This window comes from Etheostoma spectabile, chromosome 13 (genome assembly GCF_008692095.1).
Source record: "Etheostoma spectabile isolate EspeVRDwgs_2016 chromosome 13, UIUC_Espe_1.0, whole genome shotgun sequence".
NCBI classification, from domain to species: Eukaryota; Metazoa; Chordata; class Actinopteri; order Perciformes; family Percidae; genus Etheostoma; species Etheostoma spectabile.
The window spans coordinates 30,382,138-30,392,630 of record NC_045745.1 but is presented as its reverse complement, the minus strand read 5'-3'; the positions used below and the strand labels follow the sequence as shown (position 1 = coordinate 30,392,630).

Genomic DNA, 10,493 nt, shown 5'->3' with positions numbered 1-10,493 from the left:
CGTCAACATATTTAAGCAGAAACTGATGTCATTCTTTTTTATCTTAGTTTATTTACCAACCTTATGACTATCATGGTGATGCAATCACCAGCTTAGCGTAAAAGAGCACAGCATTAAATTTGATGTAAAATCAAGGGGAAAGTAATGGCTTTTTAAAGTTTGCTGACTTAATACGTTTTTCTAATTGGCATTTAAACCACTTACACAGTAAGTTCAGTCAGTTTCCTTTCTTTTTAGAAGTTTTTTTGATTAAACAGAGTCACAGTCATTGCAAATGAACATCTGATTTATTTGGAAGAAATGTAATGAAAGTTTGGTAGATGGAGAATGAATCATGTAATCCTCTAACCAAGACTAGATTTAGAAAAGTAATAAAGATGGAAACCAGAGGACTGTATACTGGATGACATGCAGTAACAACACTCATGTCAGTCATGCAGAAAGATCTGTAATACCATTACAGTTTCATCAGAAAATGTAACATCTTGACATTTTGATAGGCATAGATGGTCAGTTGTGTTCCCTTATGAGTTTTCTGTCACTCTCTTTCTCCAGAGAACTGATCTAAAGCCCGTGGTGGCAGCTGATCAACATTGAAGCTGGACATAAAAACACAGGAGAAAGAGTTCTTCCCGAAAAAAAAGTGAGAAGACGCACCAGAGTTTATGGACTACATGTCGACAAAAGCCGGAGAAGATACAGTTTGGAGGCTTTGAAGGAATCGTGTTGGGAAGAATAGAGCAAATGGTGCTGCAGCACCTCCTTCCCTCGCAGCCCCACTTCAAAAAGTAAGCATGTGTACTTATTCATTTCAATGGATTTAAAATATCTATACATCAGTTTCTAGCGTTTATTTTGTATGTAATCAAACCATAAAGTATTTTCTTTTAAATTCATATTTTGAATTTATCACTGATAAATAACATTTATCAGTGCCTTGTTGTGTTAACATTACATTATACTCACCGTGCTAACCATCTGTTTCTATGAAAATAATCGCCCTTTTGGGCTGGTCAAAGGTCTCCAGGTACTTAATAACAGATAACAGTGTTCTTTAGAGCCTCCAAAGACTCTTCTGTCTTCTGAATGTTCATCATAAATCAGTTTATGTTGTTTTGACATGATGAGATTAAAGTTTCACGTTTTTTTAGTACAGTGCTGACTTAAGGAATGTGTCATTTAGACATGGTAGCCTGTCCTTGACTGTACTGTACACTAAAGCTTGTGAATAACATACATTGAATATGTATTTAAATACAGCAAAACATTTTAGTGTGGAAAGTGTTTTAGTAATATATAGGCCTGTATAGACAGACGCGCAAAAACAATTATTTTTACCCATTCCCCAAGTTGTCTCTTTTCCCCAATCCAAACAAAGATGGTAACTAGACATGACATCTCTACTTGCTAAAATTTGAACCATAATTCAAAATGTTACTAACTGGTTTATTTATACTTTTTTTCTAATATGTTAGATTTTCATACAAAATTATATCATAATATTTGGCTTGTTTTATTTCTTTTCTTACAAAAGCAACAAGGATGTAGGGCAACACTGAAAAAATAAATTAAATCAAAAATAAATGTTTGTTTTTTATTCTGGAAATGCCTTCAGACAATGCCAAGTGTTGTCTAACAACCTTCTGGGGTTTTTTAGAGATAGGCGAGTAATTATTTTTCGGAGAAACAGAAGCTTGTGACTCAAACGAATGAACTCGGGCTATAGCAACCCCATCTACTGTGAATCTAACCCAACAAAACTTTGTATTAGGATCAACATGTTGAAGGCATTAGCCTGCAACTGAATCGCTTCAAAATGCAACATAATTACTGCTGGAAAGTAAGGAAACTGTCTCTGTAACAGCAGTTTTCTTTCATCCCTTTAGCATTTTTATAAACGAAATCCTAATGACACCTTAAAGCTATGGCAAACTAAAACAAAGCCAGAGGAGCATCTCGACTGTACACCTCCTTTTCAAATGGCGGCAGTAATTATAAGAGATAAATGAAGCCATTAAACAAACAAACACTTATCAACAGTTAAACAGTGGGCAATAAAGCTTGATTATCCCCTCATTTTCTACTTTTGGGCAGGAGGCCAAAACAGTATCAGGAAAGGTTGCTCTAAAACCCGGCACCCATTAATGAAATATACTAACTCCATGACTGCCTCAATTGGTTTTTCAGTTCCAAAGCCAGGACATATTGGTTTACAGTGGCAGGGTTTTACTTTTCTTTTTTCCTCCTGCGTTACTGGTTTTAACTACAAGCCATGATTCTTATTGAAAGGTGAGATTGCATTTAATAATTACAAAATGTCAGAGAGATATCTTCTTAATCAACAAAAATATAATATTCTCTTTGGCCAAGTCTGACCCGATTTCAGGCGAAAGCGAGATCATGTCGGGTCATAAGAGAGTGAAGAGTTCTGAACAACTGTGTGAGGGGACTCGGGATTCAAAGTAACTTTTTCCTTAAGATCCGAACCCTCCCACGGCTGATGTTTCATGCAGAAGAAACCCACACACAACGAGAAGTCAAAGCCAAGGATTTTTTTCTGAGCCCCGGAGGCGGCCTGTATCTATTCATCCACTGTGATTTCTCACATGGTAAAAGAAAAACGTATACAGCTCCACACAAACAAGCAAAATCCCACATACATACACTAGTGCTTTTAAAGCTTTAGTGACTTTTAATATTAATTGATGTTACATTCAAGCCGTTGCCCAATGAGTTGATACAAAGCCGGTTAAGACTGTCAGCTGCACACAACTCTCTCTGGATTTCTCAGTATGACTGTGTGTTGTGATACTGACCTCTTCTGAAGAGTCCATCATGCTTTTTAATCCTCTGTGTCCGCCTTGGCTACTAGCAACTGTGTGTGTGTGGTGGGGGGGGGGGGGGGGGGGCTTGTATTATGTTACTGCAACAACAGTTTTGTTGCATTACTTAGAATTTCTCATGGGGAAGACAGAAATTAGCCACTATAGCTTTACAGTTCTCCATTGGTTTGGCTCATTTCTGAACAGAAATTACATTCTCAAAACATGGACAAACCTAAACTACTTGGCAATTGTTCACAACAGAAATGAATCCTCATTCATTTCATCAAATTGCAAATGCCTAAGTACATGCTCAAGTCTCAGTACATCTTTGTCAAAGATTAAGTACAGGTAGCCTACATTTAGCACAATTTCAACGTGAATAGATCTTGCTGATCTAAATGATTGGTGATTCTCGGTCTAATGGTTGTTCACTCCAAAACTTGTCAGCATCATTTCATGTATAAGCCATTACTGCACAATAGTGTTTCAATTGTCAAAATGAGTCAAGAAACAATACCATGAATACCCATTGAATCCCTTGGAACAATTGATAATTTTTTTTTTTCACAGCAATGACAGTCAGGTGAAACTAGAACTTTACTAACGAAGGAGGAGTTTCACACATCTCAGATGTCCAATCAAACAGTTGTTTAGTTACATGACAGGTGCTGTCCAGGACTGTGAATGCTCCCAAACATGTATAGAGATCTTGACAGTGCAAGACCAGCACAATTTCGAACATGGAGGCACCTGGCCAGGTAAATGAACAAGAGCAACTGCCTGCTCGAGGGAGGAGGTAGAGGAGGAAGAGGAGGAAGAGGAGGAGGAGAGGAGGAGGAAGGGTGCGTGGTGGTGGAATAGGTCAGGAGAGGGAGGGTGAGGGCGCTGTAGGCTGTATATTTCATTGATTTTTATTTGTGTGTGTATATTACAGTGTTATGGTGTATACATTTTCTTTTTACTTGATGTATAGAAGTTACTTACAGTATGTGTGTGAATGATAATAAAATTCTGTATTACAGTATATATTTTGTGAAATCCTATTCTTTTTTCAGTTTTATACACAATGTTTGTGTAAGCACAAAAAACACAGTCAGTAACCATTCGTGAGCTTAGAATCATAAGGTTATATCTTCACTTATGGTCGACATTGAGTTTTTGACACAATCTGATCCATTAGGTGTTTATTACAGTAATACCTGTGTGGTGTTATTTTTGTAAAAAACAATAAAAAATAAAAGTTAAATGTAATAGATAAGGCTATAATAGAAATTATACTACATGACGGTTTGTCAGCTGGGATGTAAAACTTTGATGCTCAATATCTCAGAACTACCCTAAACGGAGATAGAACCTTACGATTCTAAGCTCACGCATTGTGGGTTGTCACCGTGTTTACTGAAGGAATGGGCTAAGACTGAAAGGTGGATATGAGGGACATTTCCATGTCCTCTGCCATAGTGACAAAATATCTAAACATTCTGATGGCAGTGTACATAATGCTAAAGGGACAGAGCATTTTGGGGGCACTGAATGGTTAATGAGAAGGAAATTTAGTTTTGACACATGAGTGAACTGTTTTGGGAGAGGTATGGCTTTTGCAGGTGAACCACGGTGTTGTGCCGAACCATCCACGTTATTTTGGCAAAAGCACCAAGAGTGGGGGAAGAAATCCGGTCTGTTTGGAGAAATGAGCGAAGCAATTGAGAAGGATCTTTGCCATTTGGTGGCACTGACTCTTTATATGAGAAATGAATTTAGTTTTGAAGCATGAGTGAACTGTTTTGGGGGAGAGATATGAGCTTTTGCAAGTGAGCTATAGTGTGTGCTAAACTGTAAGAACGTTTTGCCAAATGATCTAGAGTTTGAGAATGTAATTTCTGTTTCAAGAAATGAGCCAACCAATGGAGAAAAACTGTAAAACCACAGGTACAATTCCAACTCACACACGTTTCCTCACATTCAATTTATTCAATTACATTTTAATGGCTCTGTTAATAATTTTGCAAAGTTGCACTGTTGCAGACGGACAAGATTTTATTAGACAAAAGGGGATTAACGGGATGGTGTTTGCCACATTTGTTATTTCAATCAGTTTAAGGAAAAGCAAGTCTGTGTTTACCTTTAGATTTTTGTTGGGACGACAGACTGCTAAAATAGAGATAGATGATAGATAGATAGATAGATATAGATAGAATAGATAGATAGATAGATTAGATGATAGATAGAGGATAGATAGATAGATAGATAGATAGATAGATAGATAGATAGATAGATAGTAGATAGATAGATAGATAGATAGATAGATAGATATAGATAGATAGATAGATGATAGATAGATAGATGATAGATAGGATAGATAGATAGATAGATAGATAGATAGATAGATAGATAATTAGATAGATAGATAGATAGATAGATAGATAGATAGATAGATAGATAGATAGATATTGATCCCAAAAAATTGTATATTATGGTGTTACAGCAGCAAACACACATCATCAGTCACACAGCACAGAATATAAATATAAATTAAATACTAGGATACAATATACATACAATACACATTAAATAATAATAATAATAATAGGAATAAAATTTAAGAACAAATATTTAAATATACAGGATAGGGAAAAAAATGTGCAACAAATGTGCAAAACGGGATTAAGCAAATGTTGAAATAAGATTTATATCCTATAGAGGGAAAAGAGAGAGAGAGTGAGAGAGAGAGAGAGAGAGAGAGAGAGAGAGAGAGAGAGATGCGACATATTGAATTCTATGGGATAGAATAAGCAAAACCAAGAACAGAATTGCAGACGGACAGTTGAAAACATTAAATTCAGTCGACGAAGCAGATATTTTTTTGACATTTTTAAATGTAACACAAGCAGGGGACAGGCCAGACAAAAGAGAAAGGAAGATGAGATTGTAAAGCGAGGTGTGATGAAAACTTGGTCTCAGTTGGCCGCCACATTATTCCCACAAGCCACATATAAAAGGAAAAAGTGGTGCAGGGAGAGTGAGGAGGAAAATCAGTTTCTTTTATCTCAAAAACAGAACTCCATTGTTCAATCAGGGCAGACTGAAATGAGAGTCCTCAGATGCCCCGGTCGTGTGTACGAAGATGATGCTCAAACATGTTTGGATTATGGGAAGTAGCGTGTGGGATTTGATGTGCAAACTGTGACAGAGGGTGAATATTAGAATATGAAGACCCGAGTAGCTGACAGCGAGGTGAGTAGATTGGGAGCAGCAGGCTAAGATCATGGCACAAACATAATGCATTCTGCTTGTACTTTTTTATTTTGGTAAATTTGGGGTAGGATGTGAATTTTATTTTTGAAATATTCTTGTGGCCGAGGACAAATTGAATTTAACTGTAACCATGCATAATCACAGTGTAAAAAAATAAAACAATATTAGGTTGGCAGAATATGTTCAGTACACTGTACAGCATAGAGAAACCTGAGAAGCAAAGCCATAGTTATACTTGACAAAAGGCAGTGGAAATGGCTTTGCCACATTTTTTGAAAAGCAGCAGATTACTGAGCCTTTTTTAAAATCTTTCTATATGTTATCATCACTCCCAATAATCAGGAACTTGTAGGAAAAACCACAAGCAGCCAATCCCAGTCCTTGCGGTCTCCACATGGTATCTCTGTAGCTTCCAGCCCTGATGTGTTAGTCCCTCTCTTTGAGGAGGAGGAACGTTGGAGTCTACGCAGATAGCTGCCGTAGCTACACCATTTACCCCTTGAACGCACTGTAGCCCAACCCACACTGGATTTTTGAGGTCTATTATACTGGGATCAATATTTGTGACTTAAAAAAATTGAAAAATTAAAATTGCATAAATGGGCTGTATTTATATAGCGCTTTACTAGTCTTAACAACTACTCAAAGCGCTGTTACATAGTACAGGAACCATTCACACACTGTGGCCGAGGCTGCCTTACAAGGTGCCACCTGCTCATCAGATACACACTCACACACATTCACACTCCGATGGCGCACCATCGGGGGAGACTCAGGGTTCAGTGTCTTGCCTAAGGACACTTCAACACTGGACTGCAGGACCAGAAATTGAACCCCCAACCTTCCAATTGGCAGGCAACCGCTCTACCACTTAGCCACAGCCGCCCAACACATGACCCATACATAAAATGTAAACAATACAAACAATAAATATCAATGATATTTGACACAGATCATGTAGAATTGTTAAGAAATAGAAAAAGTGCAAAGTATGTTAGCTTTCTTTTTAATATGGACATGTCAACTTATATTCAGATTCCATCAAACAAAAATACAGACCTGAAAAACAAAAAAAATCTATTTGATTTGAAAACAACTTCATTTTTTAATTCACACATGAATAAATTAAAGGGCCACTGCAACATCTGATTACACATGGAACAAGAACAGCCACAACAAATACGTATATGAAATACATAAATAAATTACATTAATAAGAAATAAAAAGGTGAAAGATTTAAAAAGTTGCGTTGCAGCTGCTGCTGATGTAATGATGATGTGTGAACGTCTGGTGTGTTACTACATGACAGGGCGGGTTAGCAGCAGTGAGGTGAGCAGAGGTCAGGTGGTTTGGAGCTCCAGTATACCTGACAGCCCTGTAAAGGTGTCAGATACACAGAGCTTTTTCATTTATGTTGTCGTCTTCCTGTTGTTTTTTCTGATGTGGTTTCATTTTCACCCTGAAAGCACAGACTTGTCATGTGACTCAGCAGCCTGGGCCTCCCACAGCCTTGTATTTATATCGAAACTTGTCAGGGTTGAATTCAAACGTTACCATTTGAGCTAACCAACCCCCCACTCTCCTTTTCTCCCAAATAAAAAGAATAGCCAATCTCGAGTCCTAGCTGAAGCGTGACGGCCGCAGCCTGACTTCCTCACTTAAAGGCAGATGATACATTCCCCTTTATAAGGGCCATTAAAAATGATCAAGTATGTTTTCTCAAAACGGGCAAGACTCTTATGAACAAACTGTTGGCTCTATTCGATGCAACAGCAGCATTACTGGAAAAACCAGCAACATTACGAACAGAGCAAATGATTTGAGAAGCCAGTGAGGCATTGATCAAAGACTGTGTTATGACCAATGACACAGACTGACACATCTAGGCTTTATTTGCCAGCTAGTCTGCCAAGCTCGTGCTCTCTCACGGCATCATCCACCAGTGTGGCACAACAGCAAATCTCCTTCTAAACATCAAGACCTTTAGTTTAAATTGCTTCATAGAGGAAATCCAGAGCCATGTAGGTCAGCTGTTTTTTTTTCCTTAATTAGTAAAGAAAGGGAGGGTTAACTTGCTTGGGAATATTAAAGTCATTTGAAATTTAGAAAGACAAATTTTTCAAGTTTCAAAGTTAAAGGTTCAGCTTTATTGTCATTATACAATACAGGATTGCACATAAAGTGCACGCATACAAAATCCAACCTTTTAAGGACACCAATTTTCTTTGTGAACGAATAATGTATTGTAAATAAAAAAATATTCTTCCTTAAAATATAGGGGGTATAGACACCCCTGTGTTAAATTCCCATGGAGGCAGGCATATTTTTATTTTTAAAGGCCAGTTATTTCATGGATCCAGGATACTATGCATCCTGATAAGTTCCCTTGGCCTTTGGAATTAAAACAGACCCCCCCATAATCACATACTCTTCCCCATACCTAGAGATAGGCATGGGGAACTTTCCATAAGATCATCACTCAATGCAGATCAAACCTGCTATTATGCTAACTGAAAACCCCCATGCCATTCTCTAGGTATGGGGAAGAGTATGTGATGATGGGGGGGCTATTTTAATTCCAAAGGCCAAGGGACCTTTATCAGGATGGATAGTATCCTGATACCATGATTTAACTGGCCTTTAAAAATAAAAGTCTGCCTGCTTCTATGGAAATTTAACATAGGGGTGTCTAGACGCATGCCCCCTTTATTTATTTACAATACAAACTTATGCGAGCCACTGTGTGTGTGTGTGTGTGTGTATTATATATATATATATATATATATATATATATATATATATATATATATATTTACATGCTGATGATTAGCAGGTATTGATCTTGGAACCCATCGGCTATCGCCTCAACAACAGTTTAGCCTCTAGGGGCAACGGCTAATATTTTGGGGGTTCTCCTGTGAGTCTCAAGGCAAAGACTTCCTCTTTCGTTTGCCTGGTCCTGATTTGCAATCTGAGACGCAGGAATGGAGTTGGAGTTGAAAGTTGTCAGAAGATAGTTGACGGTTTCGGAGATTGCTTTTCAGCCAATGCATTTCCTTTCTTTTGCTCTTCACACAGACTATTTCTCAGCATGCAACCAATGCCCGCTCAAACGTGATTGATCAGTCCTACCCGGACTTCAGACGGAAACAATAACACTTCCAATACCAAAATCCCACAGTACCAAATACCACAATAACAAATGGTCCTGTTGCCTACAGATTCTGCATTCACATGCAGATATCTGTTTCTTGAGATGAAGCAGGTATAATGTTTGCCATGTTTGCCATAGGTCAGTGTGTGAGCATGCTAACATATGCTAATTAGCACCAAACAAAAGCTACAGCAGAGGCTGATGGGAATGTTGTTTTGCAGGTAATTTGGTCACAAATCAACATATTGGACAAATTCAAATTGTGACCGTGCAGATGTTGAGATATTTCTTAACTACAGTGGTGGACTGACAGACTGAAAGACTAATTGCTCAACATTTTATTTGTATTACTCAGCATTTTTTTTAAGCAAAACAATATCCAATTCAGTTGAGAGGACTGATTCTGTTGTTACATTTTGAACATAACCCCCCCCCAAAAAAAAACAAACCCTGTCAGCATCATATACGATTTGTGCCTACCTTTGCACACAATGCAGGAGCATATTGCTGCAAGGAGCTGCGGTCCTTTTGTTAATGCTGAAAGGATTTACCTATAATCTGTCTGTCGGGAAGAAAAAAACACTGAGCCAAAAGAATTCAAAGACAGCAGCAGCTGCAGTGGGAAGGACAGGGAATTAGACTGATGCCACGCCAAAACATGTTATAGTGCTGTAAAGATAAAACGTGCTATCGTTGCTCTAGGTCTATATTTAAAGTCACTAGGGTTATGTGAGCTCCATACCCACCAGCAAACACAAATCCCCAAGATGAAGTTACAAGTACATCCCTGACTGGGAATTATGTGATGCACTCTACTGATGCTGTACTATCTCTAGTACTTTGCTATAGCATTGTTTTAAAGCAATACCGAGTAAAGCACAGAATATTAACAATATTAATTTGTATTGATATTCTTTCATAGTTATATGGCAATCGGATGCAAACATGCAAAGTCTCTGAAAGTGCCTTGCATTATTTTAATTTTATTTTAATCTGTTTATTAATCCCCAATGGGGAAATTACAATTTACACTCTGTGTCCACACTTGTTAGTAGTCACACACAGGCCTGAACTACACACACACACACATGCTCAGGATCTATACATGCACTAATGGAGAGATGTCAGAGTGAGTGGGCTGCCAGCTGAACCAGCGCCCTGAGCGGGGTACGGTGCCTTGCTCAACAGCACCTGGCAGTGCGCAGGAGGTGAAGTGGCATCTCTCCAGCCACCAATCCACACTCCCTTCTTTTTGGTC

At 38.1% G+C, this 10,493-nt stretch overlaps 2 protein-coding genes across 2 annotated transcripts in view; both read left to right on the top strand.

Moving 5' to 3' along the window:
- The first annotated feature begins 556 nt into the window (after window positions 1-556).
- flrt1a (fibronectin leucine rich transmembrane protein 1a) overlaps window positions 557-10,493 on the top strand; it is an 18,536-nt gene continuing 8,599 nt past the window's right edge. The window contains exon 1 of the mRNA XM_032532704.1: window positions 557-788. The gene's annotated coding sequence lies outside the window, so the exon portion shown is untranslated. The remainder of the gene's footprint in view (window positions 789-10,493) is intronic.
- The window catches only part of rom1a (retinal outer segment membrane protein 1a), a gene marked incomplete in the record, with an annotated part of 55,863 nt that continues 46,079 nt past the window's right edge, over window positions 710-10,493 (top strand). The window contains 1 exon segment of the mRNA XM_032532724.1: window positions 710-788.